Source organism: Condylostylus longicornis, unplaced genomic scaffold, assembly GCF_029603195.1.
Source record: "Condylostylus longicornis isolate FDR11 unplaced genomic scaffold, ASM2960319v2 ptg000145l, whole genome shotgun sequence".
In the NCBI taxonomy this organism is placed as follows: domain Eukaryota; kingdom Metazoa; phylum Arthropoda; class Insecta; order Diptera; family Dolichopodidae; genus Condylostylus; species Condylostylus longicornis.
Window position 1 is genome coordinate 2,273,256 of NW_026578113.1, and position 26,105 is coordinate 2,299,360.

A 26,105-nucleotide genomic window follows, 5' to 3' on the forward strand; every position below is an offset into this window, starting at 1 on the left:
AGTTGTTTTTAAACAAAATTTTTTTTATCAATATTTTCATTAATTTCGTTTTGTCTTTTTCATGAGACGCAACCAATGACGTATTGAAAAATTTTCATAAAATTTTGTTTTTATCATTTATTTTTATTTTCATTTTAAATTAAATAGAAATACTCAAAACACGCGTAATTATATCTTGTATATACGTTTTATATTTTAATATGCCAGATATAAGTTTCTCTGCCGGTGTCTACCATTGGAACTCATTTAAATTTAAAATAGAATTATTACCATATTTTAATATTTTTTTTTTAATAGTAAAATCGTTTTATTATAAAATTGATATTGCATAAATTAATTTATTCTTTTATCTTTTTATATTGTAGTTTCAACAAAAGTTGACCAGACTGCGGTGCCTACATATTACATATTATTCAAAACAAATAATTATTTATTTCCGGAAACAAGTATTGTAAAAAGGTAAGTAATTTAAATTTTTTTGCAAATTTTTTTTGCTATTTTATTCAATATATAAATAATTTAAAGTAAGGTCCAAATATTTTTATAACTATGTATATGTATACATTCATATGTTAATTATACAATTGAGTCGTGTGTTTTGTTGTTTTTTAGAATTTACTTGTGTTTTTAATAATGCCGACAAAAATATTTTAGCAAGTACTTAAATAAGATAATAATGATTATTTAATAGTTGCCGGACTAATGGTAGAATATCAAATGAATAAATAGAGTATTCAATAATTTGCAGACTACTCTAAGAATAGGTTATTATAATATTCTAAAATTTATATGATGTGAGGAGAGCAAAAAATATAATAAGGGAGTTGTTTAGTTTGGAAGTTCGCCTGGCCTTACTCTATTCTGATGCTAATGTTAATGGATTTATATTTATTTAAGCAGATAATTTAGTGATAGTTTATTCTGAAAGCGATTTAAATATAATGCAAAACAAATTCTGACAACCAAAACCTACATATATATAATATAATTAGCCAATAAAAACTTACAATAAATGTAGCAAAGACAAAATATATGGTAACTAGTAATATTATAGTAATAAAAAATAGTACAATATATTTAACGGAGCTTTAATAAAAAATAACCTACCTATTGTTTACACAATACGGTCGGTAAAAATGAACAGTCACAACTACCGTCGACTAACTATATTGATAGTCAATTAAGCTGGAATGTACATGTAGATAAAGTATTAAAAAAATGTCGAAGAATAGCAGAAATCTCCAAAAAAACAGCAGATTATTTACCTAACAAACAAAAGTGATCAATCTATGAAATTTAATGCCTGAACTGTTCGCGATGTTCTCTATGACAATAATTAATAACAATCTTGATGTCTAGGAATCTATTTTTCGCTTATGCCGATTTCAAATGTTCTGTCAGTGTTAATGTTAGACGTATTTTGCTAGATATTTTTGTTATGTGCTCAGTGTTGTAATTTATAACAAAGAAAAATGTATAGGACATTGCTGCCATATTTATAATTTTTATATTTTGTGTACATATGTACTACAAATTTTATTTATTCTGCTATTTCTTTGTACCATCTTTACGTCATATTAGTTCGAAAAGAGAGACAAAAACAAACTGTACGTCAAACCTATTTTCTTTTTTCTGGCACAATAAAAATTTTATAATTCTTTACGTTGAAATTTTTTTTTTATTATAAAATCTTACGTACAAACGTGTATTTTGATATAAGTAAACATAAATAGTATTCAATTTATAACAGCATTAATTTTTTTGCTTTTTGAATGAGAAACGCCCTCCTTTTTCTCGCTATCAATAAATTTTTTTTTAATTACTATTATTAAATAATTTAATTGTGAATTCATTTTTAAAGAGATAAAATTTTTGCGTTTTTTTTTGTATTTTTGTTTAATATTGCAAAAAATCAATATGTAAGACTTTTAAAGAATTTTCTCAAAATTCAAGAATCGTAATCTATGTATATGCACATACATTACATTTACTCACTTGTTTGATACAAATAACCTTAAATAATTTCAAAGAAATATTGATGTACATACTCTATGCACATACATATGTACATGCATTCATACATTTCTCTACATTCTTTCTGCATGGAAGAAAAACAAAAAAAACAAATCCTCTTTTAACAAGTTGTAGCAGAATTTTTCTGAATGAGTCAGAAAAATGTGCCGGTAATTTGGCAATTTTGATTCACGTGATTCATACTAAAGAATTTTTTCCCATCTTATTGTGGTGTTGCGTTGTATAACAAGTTGTTGATAATATCTACATTTATAAAGAGGAAAATAAGAAGAGAATTTGCGATAATGGGAAAATTTTTGCTCTGGAATCTAAAATATGTGCGTTCTAAAGAAATTATAGGTATGTATATATGATGTATATATCTGATTGCGTGTACCTATGTATGTATACCTCCATGCGTGATACCTTGCGAAAATTTATTCATTATGAATATTGTGATTCATAATTATTTTTTAACTTCGTTTATATCATAAAAAACAGCGAAAAATCATTCATATAAATCTTTACTTATAAAATAGTGTTAAAAGTAGCTGTTTAAATTAGTGCTATCATTCACCAAGCTGATTTACATTTCTTTAAACTATTTCTTGTTTCTTAAGGATCTTATACATTTTTCTTGTGTTAGATGCAACATTTTTTTTTTAATATTTGTGTATTGCATGAAATTTCCTTAAATTTTTCAAAAATGTTGTTTATTTAAAAATTATTTAAATAATTATTTATTAATTTCGTTTTAATTATGATGCGAAGGAGAATTTTTTAAAAATTCAATTAATATAAATCGGAGCAACTATGATTTATAGAAAACTTGTTAAAGTTATTCAAAAGGTAGAAGTAAAACTAAGTCACCCCTTAAATACTTAAATATTTTAAACATATTCAATATTCTGTTTTATAACTTTAAAAATTGTAATATCGTTGATCAAGGTCCTAAATAAAAACGTAATAATAGGAATAATTTCTTCCTAAACAAACATAATGTAATTTTCAAAATTCAATTGTAATATCAAATCAGTATTAGCGACATACTATTTGTGATCAAAGCAAAATAAATCATGCTATTGTTTTTCCCCAAAGAACACAGAACCAAATTGCACATATGAAATTATTTTGATAATTTAGTAGTTTCAGGAATTTCCAATAAATTTAATTTTTTTTTAAATTAAATATATTATTATTAATTAAATCTTAACCTCGTCCCACATGCTGATTCATATATGTATGTACATTATATATACACATACACGCTAAGAATTCAATGGTGAATTTTATGGACTATTTGTGTGTTTACAATGTGATTTTGTATGTTTTTGTTAAAATGGTAATAAGGACAAAACACGCAAATAACACGCTTAAATTTATAAAAAAAAAATACGAAAAATCAAAAGTCAGCTTGTGCATACTTAATTAATTCATTTACCAGTTTTAAACACAATAACAAACATTTTTTTTAATATTACCCACTTTAGTAGTTTTGTTTAATTTAATTATTTTTTTTTTTAATTTTAACATTGTTAATTTACAGCTGAATTGTGTTATTTTATTAAACACGTGTTAAATATTATAGCGATTTTATAAATTTTATTCGAACGCATAACAAATTTTATTTTTATTTGTTTTAATATTTCTTATATGTAAGTATGTGAGAAACTTGTATTGATACAAGTTTTAAAATTATTGAATGAATTTTTTCAAAACTTTGAAAATATTTAAGACGCTCTATGTTATGAATTATTTATAAAAGCTTTGGAAAATCCAAAAATTCCTTGATTCAAGATTCCATTTTATTTTTTTTTTTTTTGTAAAATGCATGTAAGATATAGTTTAATATAAAAATAATAATAAAGTATATAGGCTTGAAATTACAACTAAAATAGTATAACCAATAGTGCATTCGATTGAGCATGCACGTAATAAAAATTATATGTAATATTAAATTGTAACGAGTACTTTTACATATATGTACGTAAGTACATATGTAGTTCGGGTCCGCATTAGCTTGTCATTCTAATATAAAAAAGATTTGAAAATTTTATTTTATGTTTTCATTGCTGTTATACAATAATTTTTTAATAATTTTTCAAATTATCATAATGTCCGTTTATTGAAAGTTTTAAAAATTTCTTAGAACAAATTTTGATAAAGTTTTTTTTTTTTTCGGAATAATTTATTTTATTATTAAGGTACGCCTACAACAATATTTCCCAATAAGAGAATAAAATTTTTTTTTTTTTAATTTTTATCAACACATGTTGGTAAATTTTCTCTTTCACTTTTCTTTGAACTTTGAATTTCTCTATTGAGAAATTAAGTTCAAATGTGATGTACTAGGAATATTTGTTTATTATTTCAGTTTTCAATTGTGGATTATTCAAATTTCGAAGTTGTTAATTTAAAATTTGATTATTTAATGTTACAATCTGTATTTTAATATATTTAGGCCTAATACAATATATTTTGCATATACGTATGAACTGCATTGAAAATACTATAGCAAAGAATATGTAGGTAGGTATTTGAAAATATTCTAACATACCAGTAGAATATCGGAAAGAAATTGATGTTAATTATAGGACGATATTTAGGTTTTAGGTAAGAACTAAGAACACAGATCATTTAAAATTTCTATGCGAACATACTAATCCCTTTTCTTGCTTTTTTAATTCTAAAAACGTGTAAAGAGTGTTAATACCACTCTACTTGTACTTTAATTACAATGTTTTGCATTCAAACATATGGCGAATGGAAGGAAATTTTTTAAATTATAAATCTGGAAAAAAAAACGGTTCCATGTTCTTGAACAATAACTTATTATCATATTGCATACCTATATCATAGAATATTGTGGGACATTTTACAGAATATACTTTGACTACCTTCTTCATTACTAAATTTTGTATTAAGCTATTCCAATTTGTTCTTTGCTTTTACTTTCCAAAAGGTAATGTAGATAAATAGTTCGAATTCTTACTAGGTAATTAACATTTACTGCCTTGTCGTTTCTATGACGATTATTTTTTTGCATTTCGGAATCTCAGCCTTTTCTATATTCGTCAATTACTTTTATTGTTTAAATTGATTTGAATGTTATTAATTACCTTTTTCCTGAAAGTTCGTAATTTTTGTTTATTAAATCATAAATTTGTGATTTTTTTTAATTTTCATCAATGTCCCAAAAATATAAAGTTAATTGCTAAATTCATCATTCTGTTTGAAAAGTACACGTAGTTTAATCTTTATTATGCCAATTTTTATAAACTTATTATTGTTAGCTTTCAATTTATTGTTAATAAAATCATAATATTGGGATGTACATATGTACATAATATATACTATGTTTTATTATTAATTGTTTTAAACTTTTTACCCAATAAAATAACAAACGTCACACAGCAAGTTACGTATGCAGTTTTATAAGAAAAATATAAAATTAGTATACAAGCAATTTTTGTTTATCTAGCGCTTTTCTTAGTCTCTGAAACGTTTTGTTTTTCTATTATTTTTATATTTAATAAAAAACAAATTTCTCTACGTCTCGTTTAAGTCAAGTGTTTTTTTTTTCCAATAACAGATGTACGTACACAAATGTTTATATAGTTTGTTTTTTTTTTTTATGATTTAACATCTGATAATTTGTTGGCCATCTGCCAATATTGAAATGAAAATTAATTGTAATATGACAAAATAAATGGGACAACATACACATACATACATATACATATTAATTCGTTGTTTCTGTTTTTCTCTTCCCCATCTGAAAAAAAAACATACGATATTTTAGATTTTTAAGAAAAAAGTTAATCTTTTCAAATCACACCCCATAATTTTCATTAAAATTTTCATTTGTTTTCGTTGTAAAATTATGAAACAAATAAGCAACTACATAACACATACATTTACATATGTACATATGCCTACATATTTCAATTTTGAATAACATTGCAATGTAATTTCAATATCAAGGGCACAAGTTCAATGAAACATCAATGTACTTATGAACATACTTTGATTTTGAAATATTTAGATTAGACTATTAAGTAAAAGTAAATGAATACATAAACATTGTAATTATGTACTAAGTTTTGCCAAATAGATTTTATAATGGTTCTTACGAATTATTCGAAAATAAGAATTACGAAAATACACTCTTAAATAAAATGATATACATAGGTACATACAGACCTTTATAAGAAATATTTCAAAATAAAGATATTAATTAATTGTTAAAATTTGAACGTAAACCGAGTTGCCGTGTGGGAGAAAAATTAATTTCTGTTCCCGAGTCCAAAAATTAATTATAGGTACCAATTTGAGGTAAATGTTAATTTGTATCGCCGAATAAAACAGCTTCCATTTGTCTATAGTTTTTATAATATAAGAAACAATTTCTGATCTTTCTTCGTTTACAGAATTTAGAACTTGCTTTCGACACAAAAGTTAGTCAAAAACTTAAATTTTCACGATTTTGTGAAATTATTAATTTGATGAGTGGATGGGGGCTTATATTATAATTTTATTTTATAGAAATTATGTTTTCACAATGAGTATAGTTTTCATAAGCAAATGGGCAGATAGACGGGCAAACAGACTAATACTGATTTGAAATTCACTTCCAATCCCGATTGTCTGTTTCGTTGTAAAGTTATGATATAAATAAAACTTCAATATTGAGAACTTAGTTTTGTATTTATCACTTCATACACTCTTAGTTACATATTATATTTATACATTTAGTTAGTAAGTTATGCTCCTTACATAGACACATACATTCGTGCATATTATGTATTATATTTGAAATTTTAGCCGCTAAATTTTATTGTATAATGTCATTCACAATTAAATGTTATTATTATTCACATAATTTTCTTAATAAATTTTGAAAAATTCGATATCAAATTTCAGAATTTCATTCATAAGCAATTTTATGTATGAAATTTCCAGTGAAATTAAAATAATATCTCTATATAAAAAAAAATATTTTATTATAAGAAAAATCAAATGAAATTTCATTTAATAAGTGTGCCTTCCAACTTAATCATTATTTTTATTTAACAAAGTTTTGTTAATTCGGTCATCTATATAAAGCGTGAAATTTATTTTTCATTCATAAAAATTTAGAAGCTTATTTTTCATTCAAAGAAATTGAAAATAATACAAGTGATTCAGGTCTTGATAAGTTGAATCATTCGTCCAATATTATTAATATTTCGTTATAAATTTTGTTTTGTTTAAAGTTTTTGTACATCAAATTATAATTGATGTGTTTTTTAAATTTCTATTAATGTTTTTTTTCGAAATCTTTATGAATTTAAGTAAAGGATTGAATTGTAGGAGTGATTTTTTTTTCTTTTGATACTTATATAAGAAATTTAATGACCACAAATATAAAAATACGTGAAATCATGGATGTCAATTTAGAATATGATTAAGATACTGATAAAAAGAAGACCCGGGCCAGTAGTTAATTATATTTTTAATATGCTCCTCTATATAGTGGCCAATGATTTTTCAAACATAATAATAATAAATATTTTTTCTTTTAATAAAAATTAAATGACGTGTCTGTCGTGTATTATTTACGTCTTCTTATAATAAATTTTATGTTATTCATATGTCGCCTGTTTATAATTTAAAAGAAATAAAGATTAGGACAATTATGTATTTTTTTCTGATTTATGTATAAAATTTTTAGATTTCAGTTGTTTTAATTGCAATTTACTTCAATTTATTATTTAATTATTTAACCGGATTTTAATTACTTGGATTATTTAACTATATTCATATTAAGTAATACAATGGGTAATCATCCATTTAAGCATTTGACTTTTAAATTGATAAAGAAATTAATAAAGAATCTGTAATATTTGTGCAAATTTCAAAAATTTTTAATAGATGTTAGCAACAACTATTGGTTTGCATATAAATATGTACATTTTAGATAGTTTATTTAAAGGACGTAATTTTATTCCAATTTTCCATATATTTACGATCAAAATTCAATATTCAATATTATGTTCCAAACGCTTTCCTAGTAAATATATTAATGTTTATAGAATATAAATAATATGGGAGCATTTGCTTTATATAACAGGGTCTAACACTTCTTACTGAAATATGTCAAATCAAGTATAAAGTCGATTTGACGTTAACGAGTTGATCGTAAACGAAAAATCGTATTAAAAGGTCAAACGCAATTTGAAATTAGACTTGTACATTACTTTAGATTGTAGTTATATTTGTATGAACTTGAAATATGTAAAATCAACAACGTCTGTGTCATTAATATTTAGGTATTTAAAAATCTTTATTCGTAAAATTTAGTGGTCTTATGCTTAAACTGCCTAAGTAATAGCAAATTCACGTAATGCAAATTGAAATTTGTTTTTAATTTATTTGTTCAAAGGTTATTTATAAAACACCAAAATCACATTAATTTATTTCAAATCAAATTAGAGTTTAAAAATTTCTTGTTCATTCCTTCCTACGTATTGCAATGCTTCTATTCTAAAAGAAAAACCTATGTTAATTAATAAATTCATACAGTTTAGTACAATTTATGCTTATAAAATAAATAAAATACTCATAGAATTAATTAATTAAATAAATACAATTAGGCGTAACCTTGCAGTCTAACTATATTTCTAATTAAATTAAATCTACAATCAATTCAAAAAAAAAATTATTATTATACCTATCAGCTGTAAACAAACCATTCATTAAAATGTTAACTCGTTTTAAGGATATTGCACGCAACACTGTTAACTAGCTAACTATAATGTTATTTTGGATTATATACATACATATATAGCTGTACGTACATTCCACATGTAAAATTATATTCCACATAATAAATATGAATAAGTTCATTAACCCTGAATATTTTATAAGCTACTCGTATAATGTAAGTGAATTAACATTTTCTTCAAATTTTACATGATATTGTGCGTATTTTTAAGAATTTTTCTGATGTTAATAATGTCAAATTGTTTAGGATATTGCCAAAATAAAGATAAAAATTTTAAAATGAAAGTTACCTACGTCATGAATTTTTATTAAATATTAAAATGTATAAAAATTGTACGAAAATTATATGAGTGTATATGTATGTAGATAGCAATTTCCTCCTATGGGGAAATGAAAAACCCAAAATAAAATTTTATTTGCTAGAATGTCTGGAATTCCAAAATAAATTAATAAATTAAATTTTTAACCCACATTCCATTAAAATACTAATTAATATAAAATTTAATGATATTAATTAGTTATTTTTTCCGGAAATAATATAATACGTAAAGAATAATTATTTTGTAGAACTTGCATTTACGAAATTTTATTTTATAAATCGCAAAATATTTTTTATCTTTAACATTATTTAAATTTTATTATTAAACAACTTGTTCTATTTCTCGTTGATATAGAATGACTTTTGACGTCAGTTTTAATTAAACGTCATTAATGTAGTATAATGCAAATTGTAGTGCGTGCATGTGCATTCTACATGCAATATTTTGATAATTCATTGTAATCTATTCGATTATCACGTGCTCAATGAATTAGATAAATTATCAATTCTAACAAATATAAGAATAATTGCTAATATATTGTTGTACATGCGTGATAAGTATGTTTTTATGTTAAACATGAATAATGTAAATATTTGACAACCAATTTCAAATCACATGTGATTTTAATAAATTGAAAAATTCATAAATCTGTCAATTATCTGTCTGCTTGCATTAATAATAATTATAATAGATAAATGTTTAACGCATTAATTAATTAATCCAAAAGCATTAAAATTCCTCTACATTGCTTATCATAAGTCTTCTTATTTTTACATTTAAAATACATACAAAATGTTTTTGCTGTAATAGAATAATTAAATTTTCTGTCTAATAGCAATTCTTGTTAAAATCATTTTTATCAAAATTATTATCTTTTGACATTTTAGAATTTTATGTGATAAAAAAACCCAATAGTAAAAATTTTATTTTACTTTTTTATTTTTTTCATAAAAGCCGGTTAAAGTCAATTAACATTATAAAAAAAAATTATGAGTTTTCCTAGAAATTTTAAAAGCTATTATAATATATGATGTAGACTCTGTGCCAGTATTGCTTTTAAAAAAAAAATGAAAAAAAATCATATAATTTTTAAGGTTTTTGAGCTTATATAAACTATTTATTACATATAGGTTAGTCTATATGTAATACATAATTACAAAGAATTTCAAGAATAAAAAAAACAAGGTTATGTTTTTGACATTCGATAAAATATACTCAATAACGTTTAGAATATTTTTGCAGTAAGTTCAATATAAATATGATTTTTAATAAATGATATTGAAATGTTGCTTAATTTCAAAATAAACACAAATTATAGTATAGAATGTTTCATTCCGTAGTACTTTTGCATCCTCCATTTTAATCTGTTACCTATTAAGCATGAAATCAAGTAAATGTTTTATGTCTGACATATAGAATGTCAAGAATAGAAGTGATTAATTATTTTATAATCGATTCCAGTCACTAAAATAATAACTTCTTCTAATATTTGACTCCTTCTTTTGAGAAATCATAAGATCTGTCAGATTTAAATCTACATTATGTCAATATAGTTGATTATGTCAAAATGTTGTCATTAATTTAAAAATGTCATATAATTTGAAAATTTATTAAAATTTTATCTCAATTTTAAAACTAGTTGGTGCCGCTTAAGAACTTATAATTAAGAATTGAGGAAAAATTTCTTATCTACAAATCCCAATTTTATCAAAAATCTAATTCTATCAATAAAATCCTATAGCTGTTATCAATATGAAATTTATAACAATAACAAAAAACAAATGAAAATTTGTACTTTAATATTATTCAACAGCTTTTTTCATTCAATAGTAGCATGCTTTCTTAGAAATTCAATATTCCATATATTAGTTATAAACTTTTTAGTAATTTCATTCATTCATTATTTCTTTATTTATGAATGAAATAATAGAATTTTTTTTTATGAATTAAAATTTGTAAAGGTAATTGTTATCACATAATATAATTATCGTAAAACAATATGTTAAAGATTTACGATTAATAAGAAAACGATTTTTAATAATTAAATAGGTTTAAGTTTGTACACATATGAAATGAATTATTAATTGTTTTAATTTTTTTTTATTATTAACTACTTGTATAATCTTAATAATTATAATTATTTAAAATGAATTGTTTGACTCAATATTTAAATAATTATTAATAATATTATGTACAATAAATATTGTATGTGAAAAGTAATTTTATATTGTTATAAAAACAAAACACTTCATTTGTAGACTAATTTTCGCCGGAATAAGGAAAAAACACTTGAAAATTTCATCCCTTTACTTTTATTGTCATTTATATTTTGTTTTTTTTTTTTATATAATATGAATGACTAAATCGGTTTCCTTTACTTATATTTAAACCCAAACAAATTGAGATAATTTTAACCGTAATAATGTTTACAAAATACTGAAAATTACGCAGCACCATAGTAAGTATATATAATTGCTGTATTTCTTACTATCAACTTGCTTTTCCAAAAAATTTTTAGAAAATTTTCATTGCTTGTTCATTTATACAGAGTGTTAATATACAAGCAAATAAAATCAACAGATTGTAGAATGGGACGATAAAATCAACGGATACTAATAGTGTAATTTGAAATGTCGCCTAAGTCATACCACGTGATGTTATTTTTTTCTTTTCAAAAATTTGGAAATTCTGAATCACATAAGCGACTACTAAAGATATGACTTAATTTAATTTTGATTTTGCGAGCTAGCATACGTAAATCAAGAGATTCTTTAATATGTAAAAGCATGCGCATAACACTTGGCTTCTTCAAAATTTGATAATCTGAGATTTTGAAATAAATTCGGATATCGAATGTACTTATAATCTATATTTGATATACAAACCGATGATTTACAAGATTCAAGGTGTAAAAAATATCAAACTCCATTCCGCAATTTTTCTATCCCCTACGAATTTACAAGATGATAGAGATGGAAAGAGAAAGAGTTCATAAATAACCATAAGACTTTTTCAATTCATTATATTTTCCTAGTGAACTTTGGACTTAAAATTCTTATATCTATTATACGGATGAGAATTTGAATGATTTTATGGCGGCAATAAAAAATTTTAACAACATACATATTCCCTTTTTCCTGTTTATTACAATATGATTTATAGGAGATTTAACACTCAGTACTGTTACCAATTTTGGAATTAATATATACTTTATTAACAAGTACATTATTATATTTTTGGAGGGGTTTAAGTATCCAAAAACAAAAATTATATATTTATAGGAAACTGACAACGATTCCTTGTCTAATAAAACATTTATATGACTTTAATGTCATTGGACTTTGGAACCACATTCCATTCCTATGAAGTTTTTATTTCCAATTTTCATTTTCAGTAGGAGTACAATATAAAGCGGTGACCAATATGAATAACTCTTATCTTCAAAATATACATAACATAGACATCATTTTTTGTTTTCTTTTGGACTTGATGTATAAACAACAAATATTTTGTTCTTTAATAATTGCGATAATCGTATACTAATAATGTTAATAATATTATTTTTATATGCATACTAATAACATGTCTTGCAAAAAAAAAAAAAATAACAATTTGTTATTTTCCTCCAAATGTTTATCAACAAAAATTTTCCAATCACGCTTTTATTTTACGACCTCACAAAGGTCAACCATCAACTTTGCATGTGGTATGTATTCTAATAATTTCCCATTGTAAAATTTTCACGATTTATTTAAATATGGTATTGTATACTATATTTCACTACACATACGACTAGGTACGTACGTACTATGTAGGTAAGGTACCTATAAGTTTTAATAGAGTAATTATTTTGCTGTTAATATTATTGCGTTTTAGACTATAAATCAAAAATCTATCAATTTTCGTTTTATAGAATGTGGTTTGAAATATCGAAATTTGAAATCTTATCATATGAGTTTTAGATTAATTTGTAAAAATTATAATACATGTTTGTCACAGAACTCACTAATTTGAATGAAAAAATTTCTATACAAATATAATTTTACATCATATACTATAGCTCAGGCTGACATAATTTAGCAAGCCATTTGAGACTGTTATTCTTAATCATTTCTGTTAATGATTTTTTTTCCATATGCCCAATGTTAATCTATGCTGATAACATAAAAATCTCCAAAGAAATAAGCTCTTTAAAGGACGCAGTTTCTTTTATAGATTATCTTAACAGCTTCTATGAATGGTGCACAAATAATAACCAAAAAAATTAAGTGAGCGCTAATGTGACAAATTTGAGCGTTTTTAACAAACTATACTTTAACTGATCAGGCTCTATGTATTGATTCGATTAGAGACCTAGATGTTTGCTTCGATAACAAGTTATCATTTTTGTTAAACACTATGATTATATTATATAGGAAAAGCAACGTCTGTGTGAAAATTTTTTTGAACGCATCATTGTTTGTTCTCATCTTGAATATGCTTTTCAGCCTACTACTCTGTTTGTATGAAAATTTAAGGTTTTGTGTCTGCTTTCGTGGAAGACTCTACGCTTTCCCATACTCAGTACAAAAGACGTCAGGTTCAAATTCAAATGTCTTATTATGGAATGTGTTGATGTCAGATATTTAGCTTTTAAATACTAGTTATTTGATTTTATATGCCAAATTTATTTAATAATCGAAATTTTTAATTTTCGAAAATTGAATATCGACCTCTATTTTGGTTTTTATTTAGTGAGTGAATATATGAGAATGAATTTTACAATTAAATAGATTAAAATAAAATCAATGAATATTTGTAAATGTTCAAAAATAACTTTACTTAAACATAAATATTATTTTCATTAAATTGCAAATTGTTATATTAATACTCGTGTATAATAGATATTATAGAACACATTGATATGCACAATTAATATTATCTAGATGTTCCTCTTTCTATAATATGTTAGTATAACTACTTATTAAAGATCAAAGATCATTAAATGCGATTAGGTGCGATAAATTATATAAGTATTTTAACATTTTTATTATAATCCAGCATAATAAATTAAATCGTATTTTATGATTATAGATCCAATTTCTTTGAATTGGATATTTTTAATAACACATGTACTTACATAAATATATGTAATAAATTTTCCTATTCAATATATTTATGCAAGGGTATTCAGTACCTACATAATATTTCAAAGTTCAATACTTTTTTTTTTAATATTATGGCATAGCATAACTATAAACGCGATTGCTTTAAATATAATTAAATTTATATTGTAATTTATATAACATTGCTATTGACATAAATAATAAATTAACCGCGTAATTTGAAGAATACATACGTTTAAAATTTCTGCTTAACAGTTTCTTTTTAGTAGCAGACATGTTAATTACTAATATAAACTTTACCAAAAAATTTTGTATATAAGAATTATTATATATATAAGTAGAGCGAAAAAAAGAAGAACAAAAGTAATGAATATATCAATTTAAAAAGAAGTGTGAGGCACTATAAAATTTTTTTTAAAAATTTAAACGGATATGAAAGGCTTATGAAGGCAGAATGGCCTTACATCAATTTTAATATTGTAAAAAAAAATTTGTGAATTCAGGATTTTCTGATTGATTTTTTAAAATGATTTATTTTTCTTGTTACATTCGAATTATTTTAGGCTTTTTCCAAAAATTTGAAATTTTTTCGAACTAAATCATAAGCCAAATTAAAACTTGAAGGTTTTCTTGCCTCATTTAAGTTAGCTATGCGAGAATAGTTGAAAAATTAAGACCAAATTGTTTTAGTATACACAATAAATTTTTTAAATTTAAGCTTTTCCAATATATTATTGGTTGAGTAATTAATTACATTAAACTTTGAAGTATAAAAATCATAATAATTGTTATATTCCTTTTAAGTTTGTATAAAATTTCCATGCACTATTTATTTACACCAGCCTTATTAAGGGATGCCACAACAAGAGAATACATTGAAATTTCTTAAAAATATAAATCAACTCTTTAAATAAATTTTTTGTTAACTTCTTGTGCAAGTTAATTCCCATCTAAAGATTATCTTCTTTTACTTATTAAGAAGAGGAAACCATGGTTAAACATTGGAAATCTTCTTCATTGAAATCTTCTCATAGATCCTGTTATTCTTGAGACCCCTAAAACTTTTTTCGACGAGTTGATAAAATATGCGATCAAAATATCATTAAGAACTGCTACTTTGTCCTTGCTACTCTTCTAGTTCTTTTTTAACGCTTTCCTGTTCAAAGTTAATTATGTATACGGATTCCGGGATTATCGCAGCTTAGATCGGTTCCTTTATATTTCAATCGTTCCCTATTAATTTCTCTTGTAATAGTTGCGAATACCGCGATATTTAATTTTAAAATTTTTAATTCAAAATCCTTGTAATAAATACTTCCAAAATACAAAAAGAGTGTTTAGGAAATATTTGTTTTTATTGGGTAGGAGCATTGAGATCTAAATACAAACAACTCCAAATTTTTCTTTCGTAATCTTTTTGTGTAAATGGAGCGCGATAGATCTTTTATGTTACTTTGTATGTGTATCTATTATGAATATTCAAAATATCTATTCAAACTAAGCCAAATATAGAGCACTATTAAAATTTTATGTTGTAGACAAAATTTTTTTTTTTATTAAAACGCAGTTCCTTATAAGCACGCAAATCTTAATTTTTTTTAACATTGCACAATCATTTAGCAGTCTTTATTGTTATATTCGCTATTGTTAAAAAAAATAATATGTATGTATGTTTTTCCTTTTAATATGCTTGTGCAAACTTTCTAAAGAAAGGTGTTAAAAGTTTTATATTTTAGTTTTATACAAAAAAAAAAAGACAAATTAATAAATCAATAAGAAAATTGCGTATATTTTAAAATTTTACTCTTAAATTTTATTTAATATTTAATTTCAAAGAAAATTAATTATACGTTTTCATCATTATAATGGGATTCACATTAAAAGGCTGAAATTTGGGGGAAAAAAATAAAGAAAATTTATTTTAAATGTAATGTGACAGTTTTTCATTGAAATTAAGAAGACGTCAAAAAAAGAAAACTTCCTCATTTTCACAATAAAATGGTCAAAACTATACCCAAGAAAAATCACTTTTCTATATAAATTTAAAGAAGATGTGGCAATTATTTTTCCTATAATTTTATTTACGTTTCGCTTTCAATGAAAATTTTGATTAAAAATTTGGCATTTATTCAATTTAGTCACACTTTTTATCTAAATTTAAAATATAGAATCTACCCCTTGCAAAGTTTTCTTCTCTTAGTTACTACATACGTATTTATCTCGTAACAAAAAAAAAATCTAAGAATTTGAGTTGAATAAATTTTTAAATCATTTTAATTTAAAATTAAGCAATTTGAAAAAAAAAATTATTTTAATTAATTTTAAAAAAAAAAGGACATAGAAAAGATTCTGTTATTTTGTTTTTGTTCAAAATTTGGAATATTCCCGAATTTATATACACTTGAAGGCAGGGTTTCTTAATCTTTTTGGTGCAATGGACCCCTTTAAAAATTTTAAATATGTCACGGGCCCCTCTGTGAAAAAAAATTGTTTAAACGTCAATTATTACAACTCACCATATGACTGAACTCACCTTTATTTGAAAACACCGATGTCAACACAAAAAAACACTAGAAAAAACTATGATACAAAAAAGCACTCGAAAAAAAATACTAGCAAATACAATACTTTACGAACAAATATTTCGCTTTAAGAATTTGCAAGAACTTTGTGGAACTGAACTGATTCTAACGCACTTTATTCTAAGTGAAATAAAAATCAAAGTTTTTCAAATTTTCAAATTTTGACAAAAAAATTTTTTTTTAAGAAATTTTAAAAATTAGGAGCAGAAATTAGGAGCAGTCGGGGAACCCCCAAAATATGATCCATGGACCCCCAAGGGGTTCATGCTTTAAGGGGTTAGTACGTAAAAAATAATATTTTTGAATCAACCTAACACAATAAATTCTACATGAGTCTTTCAACGCCTTGATTTGATCGTTTCCTATTATACGGGATTAACAAATCAAAAAGCTTATGCAAATTGGAAAAAATCTAAAGGATCTACTTAAATGATCTTTAAATCACTTTCAGAATACAGTAAAGTTTGATAATTCGATTCTAAAGATGCTCTTCAAAAAAACAGTTATTAAAATAAGTTCTAGTTGGTTTGAAACAAAGCAACACAATTTAACCCTCTTGTCCCCATTACCAAATTCATCTTAACAAAAATTCGGCTTTTCCTTTTTTAATATTCTTCAATAAATTCAATTTTAAATCAAATAAATTCTATTCTTAAAACTTCTTTAAAAATCATTCCCCTTCTAAACGTTAAAATATGTCAATGTTCCAGTAAAAAAAAGAAAAGTGGACTTTATAACTTATACGAAAATTTAACAAAAAATTTTATGAACTTTTATTCCGAAAAAAAAACTGTGGCATACCCATAAAGATCAAAGTTAAAGTCTATATTTGCTTAAGAATGAGTTTTCTACCGCCAATTATTATTAAGTACAATAAAGATTTTAACACTTTTTAAAGCTGAAAAAAAAAAATATTCTTTTTGTCTGAATTAGAAAGTAGGTCATATTTTTTCTTCGCTGAATTATTCACTGAAATAAATTCTTACTTCTTGATTGTATGCGTATAAAGGTATTGTGCTTTTAAAAAATAAAATGTTTTCTTTTTATTCTTGTACAGCGGTATAATTTTAACCCCAATAACCTCAATAACCCCATATGATGACCCCAATTAACTTGTACTACATAATTAATGTCTCCCTTTTTTTTTTGTCTTTCGTGTACTGTACAAGAATTTTTAAGAGTGCATTATACTGTTGTCACTTAGATTTTTTGGTTTTTGATTTAAAATTATCCCTAAGAGAATATTTTACTAGTTATAACCGGTTATAACTTGAATTTTAATATTTAAATATTGATTTATTTAATTTTTTAATAAAATACTCCGCAAATCATAAAGAAAAATCAATGTGTACAAAGTAGAAAGAAATTTTTTTTTTTAACATTTTCAATTAGATCGACTACATTTTTCTTTCATTCTAAATTTACTTTAAAAATTAGAATGGAATAGAAGTTTGTTTAAGATTTAGAATATTCCCGCATCTGATTTCCATTATCACCCCATTAAATTTTTTACTTTATAGTTATACAATTTGTGTTCTATTGTATGTGATATTTAATAAAAAATGTTTTTTCAACTAAATAAACTCATCAAAAATTTTGTAAAATCAAAAAAATAAATATGAAATTTTCTTTACTTACTATACGACCAGCTTATTTGTATAATCTCAGTTTTCATATTAGTAAAAAAAAATTTTTTTTATATAATACACGATTATTTACTTATCTAATTTAAATTATTAAAAATATTTAAATGTTATGTATGTTTGTTTGTATATTTAATTTTATTAAAAATTAAAAAAAAATCACTCCTAAAGTGGATGATGAATCTTATGAAACAGAAATTTAATCACATTTTTTGCTTACGTAGCATTACACATAATAAACAATATGTATGTCATGTGGATGTTTATTGCCAAGCACATTGATTTCATTAATTTCAAATTTAAAAAGTTTGTAAAATCGTGATTAAAATGGTTTCCCAAACAAACAAATTTTGGTTTTCACTATTTCATGATAAATAAATAAAATTAATTGTTTCGACAATGAACAAAATTGATTATCGAGAATCCGATTACCCGATTGAATAAGTAAGACAACTAATTCTGGGGCCCGAAATTGAAGGCCCCAGAATTAGTTGCCTTACTTTCGCGGAATTTTAATTAAATTTTAAATCTATAATCTAATTAATTATAAAATGCAGCCGAAATTTGATTTAATTTGCATATTTTAATATATGTAGTCAAAATTAATGAGAAAAATTTGATCAAATTATTTGATCAAAAAATATATACATACATACATACAATGGCAACACGTTTTTGTAGTTTGCCCCAAAAAGTGTTCTGTTTTTGACGGTGAAACTGCAAAAAATCTGCGGTCAAATCGATAGCATAAAATTTTTTCCGCTTTTATTTTCATAACCTTAATTAGTAGGGAATATAAATCATACTTTTTGGCAACAGCGGTTTTGTTAGCTGCGCTACTTCAGTAGATCTATTACTATTGACTAAAATAACTAATAAGATTTCTCACAGTCAGAACTGCAAACACGAATTCAATCTTAGAAATGCAAATTATTTCAAAAAACTTACAAATAACTTGCATTTTTTCGTTTTGTTCCATTTACCGATTTTACTAAGACTGTTTCCATGCATTCCGATGTCATCAAAAGACAAAGTGAAGCAATGTGAATTTGACATGTGAGTAAAGTATGATAAAATTGTTTGACGTATAATAAATAATTAACAAAAATTTTTATTTTTCAAAAGAATAAAGAAAATAAAAATACCAAAAATTTATAAAACCACAATTTTATGTGTTATTTGAGTAAATAATATTTCAAAACTTGTTTTATTCCATTAAATACCTCAAATTTTTCGTCATTACGTTTTTTGTATTTTAGCATGTATACAACAAACCACATCTACAGACGCACATATTCCATATAGTTTTGAAAAAAAAACTTAAAAATTTAAAACATTTTATTAAATTCAATTAATATTCACGTGCTTATCATCATCACGTTATTTGCGTTATTGGAGTGTTAAGGGGATTTTCTTATTTTTTAACAATAAGTAGGTATGCTTTATGTATATTCAAGCAATTAAATTTTTGATTTTTGTTTTTAACGTGAACAGAAAATTAAAAATTTCTTTATTTTTTTTTTTAGTTAAATAAAAAGATTGTGGCCTTTAAATGAAGCAAAATATTATAAGAAAAAAAAAAATTCAAAGAATAATTAAATATGAAAAAACAACAATGATACGTGAAATTTTCGTATAGACAATTAAAATTTCTGAATAAACAAATAAAAAAAAAGGTTAAAAAAAAGTGCACACACCTTTTGTATACTTTGTTTTTATCTTGTTTTCACTTAAAATTTGTGTATGGCCCTCGCAAATTAATTATTAAATGTTTTGAATGGAAGAAAAGTGTGGGTATAGGTAAGATAAATAAACAGATTTGGAGAGGTAGTACGGCGCAAACAGTATTTAATTTGCGAATTTATTTATTATAAAATTTACAATGAAGATTTATTTGCTTTTTATGAGACCATTTGTATGCTTATGTGCAAGCCAACTATAACATATCTTCCTAGAAATCTTTAAAAATTTTAAACCCTATTACTATTTAATTACTTTATCCTTGTTTCACTTTTAAAAAATTTATTGTATTTGCTCATGTTTCTTAAGTCTTAAATCGTGTATATCGTTTCACGTTATTTATATAGAATTGACGAAATTCTTAACTTTCTCTTATTTTACATTGTCAGAAGGCCAGTCAGTAAATTTGACAAAATTCGGTCACTTTAACCAACATTATCTTCCTTTAACTCTTGCTTTTTCATTAACTCATGTCCATTTTAATATTCAATAAAGAAATTAACTTGTTCGAAAAAAAATTATGTGGCTTATTTTAAAATTACAACGCTAATTATTAATTCACAATATCTTTTCGTGATTTCTACATACATATATTAAGTTGCTTAAGAGTGCTCATCTAGTTCGGCTAGTTAAGTATTCTTTCTTATTGTAGGAAAAGTAAAACAACATTGTAATTAAAAATTATTCTAACAAATTTTTATTGGGAAATTTCAAATAATTTTTTTTATTGTGAATCGTGCAACATAATGGGACAATTAATTGCAATTATATTTGATAGTCATATTATGTACCTAATAAATATTTATTATTCTATAACATTTTATTAATTAAATTATTAATTTGTTTATTATTAAATTTAATTTATTAATGTAGAATTTATTGATTCTCGTCATAATTATTTAGTTTTTTCCCAAATTTCCCAAAAAAAGGTATGAATGATTTAGTCACACAACATTATATAATTAATTCTATAATAATTATTAAATTTCCAAGATAATTCATTATTATGCTTTTTTTACTAAAACTTTATTGGAAATTCATATATATATATATATATATATATACATATATTACATTTAATTATGCAAGCCATAACCACAATATTAAAATTTTTTCTTGCTTTTATGTTATCAGGAAAATTTGTAAAAAAAAAGCTACCTAAAAAAATGTTGTTAATATTACTTTCAAGGTAAATTATGTTTTGTAAATAAAAATTCGAATCGATTGTATTGGGCAATTCCAAAATTATTACATAGCAAACGACTGGAAAACATTTAAAAACAAATTCCTATTGTACGTTTGTTATTAAATAATAGAACACGCATAGGAAATGAGAATTTGGGAAATTTTTGGTCTAATAAAAATTTTATATCATATGCATAACAATTCCCTGTGATCAAATGCAATAATTTTTTTGGTAACAAATTGTTAACAATTTAGATATTAAATTTCATTTAAAATAAATTGTTGGGATTCATTTAAAATAAATTGCTGAATGATCTGATTTAAAACGGGAAAACTTAATTTATTAACGAATTTGTGATTAAAATGATAAAGAATGAGCAATAAATTGGCAAAAATTTGATAATTTCCAGGCAATTCCGATTATTGACGAAAATTGTCCATAGCTAAAAGCTATCGAATTTTGAATAATTTTGCAAGGCTTATTTTGCATTTGTTCTAAAATTTTAAATTTGTTCATTCAGATTATTCGACGCTTAAATACATATATTATGTTGAATACATGCTCTTAAATCATATTTGAGAAAAGCATTGTGAGAAGCTATAAATTATGGTGCATACACATACATATTGTATAAATGAATATTTTACATTTATTGATAATGCACATGTATAATTTAAGAAAGAACTCAATCCCATATATTGCCTTAAAATGAACGCCACCTATATTTAACATTAAATAAAGTAATTAAGTTGTAAAATAATATTAAATAAACTCTTAATTAATATTCACAAATTTGCATTTAAAATACACTTAACAATTTACACACCATTATTATTTTCTTAATTTATTGTTTCGAATAAAACAGTTCTTTAAACAGAAGATAACAAGCGAACGGGGAATTCTCTTTTAAATAAATATAAGAAAAAACACATTGTATTAAATGGGAATACCCGCTTGTGGCTTGAACTAATAATAATGTTATTTAAAGTCTAGATTACTTTTTAATAAAGGGAAGAATACTACTATACTCTTATTTTACACGCGTATTTTATTTCATTTATGCTACATAATTTAATTTTTATCAATATAATTTAACAAGTGAATCATCTTGCGGTTTCTTATTTAAAACGGTACTTTACAAAACAATACGAAGCATATTATTTAAATAAAATACAATGCAAGGTACGATATACATTTTTACTATGAGTTGACTGAGAGCATATTAAATGTAGAAGTTGAAAATTGGCTAAATTGTGAGATTTATAAACATAGAGCCAAAAATTAGACTTGTATATTTACAAACGCCAAATACGATTGTAATAAAAGACTTTACACACTTAATGTATGAGTGAGTAATATCAGTGAAAAAGTTTCACTTATTTTGGCACCCACATTAGAAATCTAAATTTATTAATTAGAATGAATGGTTTATTCACTTAGTGACTGACATCTTTTTAAGTGATATTAGCTTTTATATTGTATTAGCATAAAAATATTATATGTCTATATACGTGCATACATATGTAAATCTTTTGTATTTAAATATTGAGAATTTTCGATGAAAGACAAGAATAATATATATTCAAAGAATCACATATAAATATTAATTTTTGACATTTTCATTAAGTCTTCCAAATAATAAAAGAAATCTATTGTGAATTTTTCATTTTAGTTCTCAATAAATTACATACATACATAGTTCTCATTTCTTTAAATTCTGGATATAAATATAAATGTATGTATGTCTACTATGTATTAAAATTGATTTAATTTTTGTATTTCCAGCTTTTTTCTTCATTTTACTTGGAACATTATTTATTATAAAATATTTAAAGAAAATATATAATTTTCGTGGAAAACCATTTTTTTTTAATTTTTCGTGAGAACAAACAGTAGACAGAATGATAGCTTTTTTCTATACATTCAATTTCTTTATAAAATTTATTATTTACGAATACAAAATGGATCGATTTGACATCGACCTTGTTCAATTTACTAGAAACACACTTTTTATAATAATATACACACATAAATTTGTATGTACATATACATTGTGTTCCATATATAAATTTTCAATTTGACTCCAAGAAGCTTTTTGTATATAGATTAGTGAATATATTGTAGGTATAATTAAATCGATATCATTTTTCTTTATTCATACTTATATAACTAGCTCCCTTTGCGATTTACTTGGCAATATTTTAAATACGAATAAATATGAAATCATTTTTTCATTCTAAATCTTAATTAATCAAGGCTTCTTTTGTAAAAACGGATTTTTCGTGACAGCTGAGTATTTTAAAATTTTTACAAAGGAAAGAAATTTTAAGAAATCCTCTTTTAATTAGGTGTCTCACTATAATAAAAAAAAATAATTACACATTTGTACTTAATAAATATTTAAATAAGTTCGTACTAAAACCAATTTTAATTTCATACTCATACTCTGCATACAAAATCATAGTCATACAAATTGTTGGTCCTCATAAAAATAATTGCAGTATTCCGAAATTCTAATTGATTTTTCATCGAAAATTTTAATTTAGAATATTTAATTTAATTAAAAATTAATTTTATTGTAAAATTAAATGTATTATAATTTATTTTGTTAATTTCATTGCGTTTGTTTTCAATATCAAAGTGCAACAATAGGTTTTGAATTATTTTAGTGAATGGAAATAGTGTTCGTCTGATGAGCAACCATTGCATAAACTTTGAACTCAATTTCTAATTTTAAACTTTAAAAACGATATATGTAAATTAGTTGAACTTTTCTCTTTTTGCTTTATTAATCCGTTCTAGCACTTTTAAAACGTGAATGACTTTAATAATATTATAATTAAAATTAAGTAATATTTTTATTATTAAAAATTTCCTTATCAAGTGATATGTAATATTTATGGACTTCAGGAACTTAATGAAGATTTAAGTTTACTGCGTTATGTTATAAATTTGTGGATTTATGTAATAAAATTCTTTTACAATATTTATTTTTATAATAATGACACGTGTTGTATTTCTAATATGTATATAGGGTGTTCATTTAAAATTACTCCGCTCACAATTTGTATTAAAAATAGAGTGATATTTTTACATCGGCTTACATGGATAGTATAATTTTTAAATATTTGTATTTGGAAGAGCCTCTGAATAGTAATTGTTCTTTGATGACTTTGAATGGCCAACATCTTTGTCAGATTCGTTGAATTAAAAAATTTATTGTGTATGAAAATTTGAGTTCAGGGCCACTTTCAGATATGAATTTGCAATTAAAAATTCGAATAATGTGCTTTGCGATTTGTAAATAATGTACAATTCTGCCGAATCAGGAAATACAGTGTATGTGTGTAATTTTTCATTGCCTTAGTTTTAGATAAATGTATATCATCAGCATCGTCTATAGGGCAAACTAACATTTTACAAAAGAACAAAAACAATCACCGTTTAAACGCACGAAATGCGACTCTCAGCCACTATTTACCACTAATCGGCACTATTTTATTAGGAAAGAAAAGGTGACGGTGAGGAGTTATTAGGGATTAAAGCATTAGGGAATAGTCAAGGTAAAGGTGAAGAGTTGATAGAGATCTGAATATTATTTGGCAAAAATATTTATTAATTTCCCTTTCGATTCAAATAAATCCTTGACCGGCAATGAATTAATAAAACAAAAAGTAGAAAACCAAAACTCTTATAAATATTTTTTATTTATTTATTTAATGAATTGCAAATTCTTATCTATTTATTTTTATCTGATTCAACTATAACTAACTATTTACATTATTAAAATTAATCCCTAATAATATTAATATTATTAAACAACTTAATATGTTGACAGTTGTTCTATTTCAGAGGTTTAAAATTTTTCACTTTCCAAATGATTTGGTCTGAAATAAATTAATAAATTTTTTTGCAAAATATTATTATAATTAATATAATAATTATATTGGTAATTAAATTCGAAAATAAATTATTTAATAAAAAATAAAATATTTTTTTTTCTTAATTTAACCCTCATCAACAAAATACAAATGGTATTGAACTTATTTTTATGTATGGTTATTATCAAAATATCAAAATACTTATATCAAAATAAAATCGTAAATGAATTGATCTATAAATAAAAGGTTAAAAACCTCTGATCTATGGTGAATTTATTAATCAATTTTTCATTATTTTATAAACAACAATATTTTTTTGATCTTTTATTTACCAAAGTGACATCGAAATCTTGTGCAATTTCATCATAATATTTATGGTAATTATAAACCATTCAATATAATAATTATAATGTAATGGATGCGCTTATAATGATCCCCCATTAAGCTTTTTTACAGATAATTTATACTAATATTTAATAATACTATTCACATTTGTTTTCGACATATTTTGGAATATTAAACAGAAAATATAATTTTCTGGAATATTTCAGGCCGTCTAACTTTTTAGTTTCTTTTAGATTGTTGTTGGCTTCGCTAAAAGAATGTAAGCTGGTTTGTTCAACTAACATGAAGAACACCCAGAAAATCATTAATTTGACAGTCTTATGCAAATAAAGCAACTCTTGTCACTTGATGTTTAATAATTTATAAGTAGAAACCTTTCTTCTTACCTGTTTTTGTTTGCTTCATTGAAATCAGTCAATTTTAACAAACAGTTAAAGGTAATGCAATAAAGCATGAATAAATGCAAAACAAAACAAAAAATGACAATCACGTGCGTTAGCAACAGAAACTGGAACTGATTGACAT

At 23.8% G+C, this 26,105-nt stretch overlaps 1 protein-coding gene across 1 annotated transcript in view; it reads left to right on the forward strand.

Moving 5' to 3' along the window:
• Positions 1-222: 222 nt before the first annotated feature.
• Positions 223-26,105, forward strand: part of LOC129615725 (electron transfer flavoprotein beta subunit lysine methyltransferase-like) — a 77,104-nt gene continuing 51,221 nt past the window's right edge. Inside the window, exons 1-2 of the mRNA XM_055531092.1 lie at positions 223-296; positions 366-459. The gene's annotated coding sequence lies outside the window, so the exon portion shown is untranslated. The remainder of the gene's footprint in view (positions 297-365; positions 460-26,105) is intronic.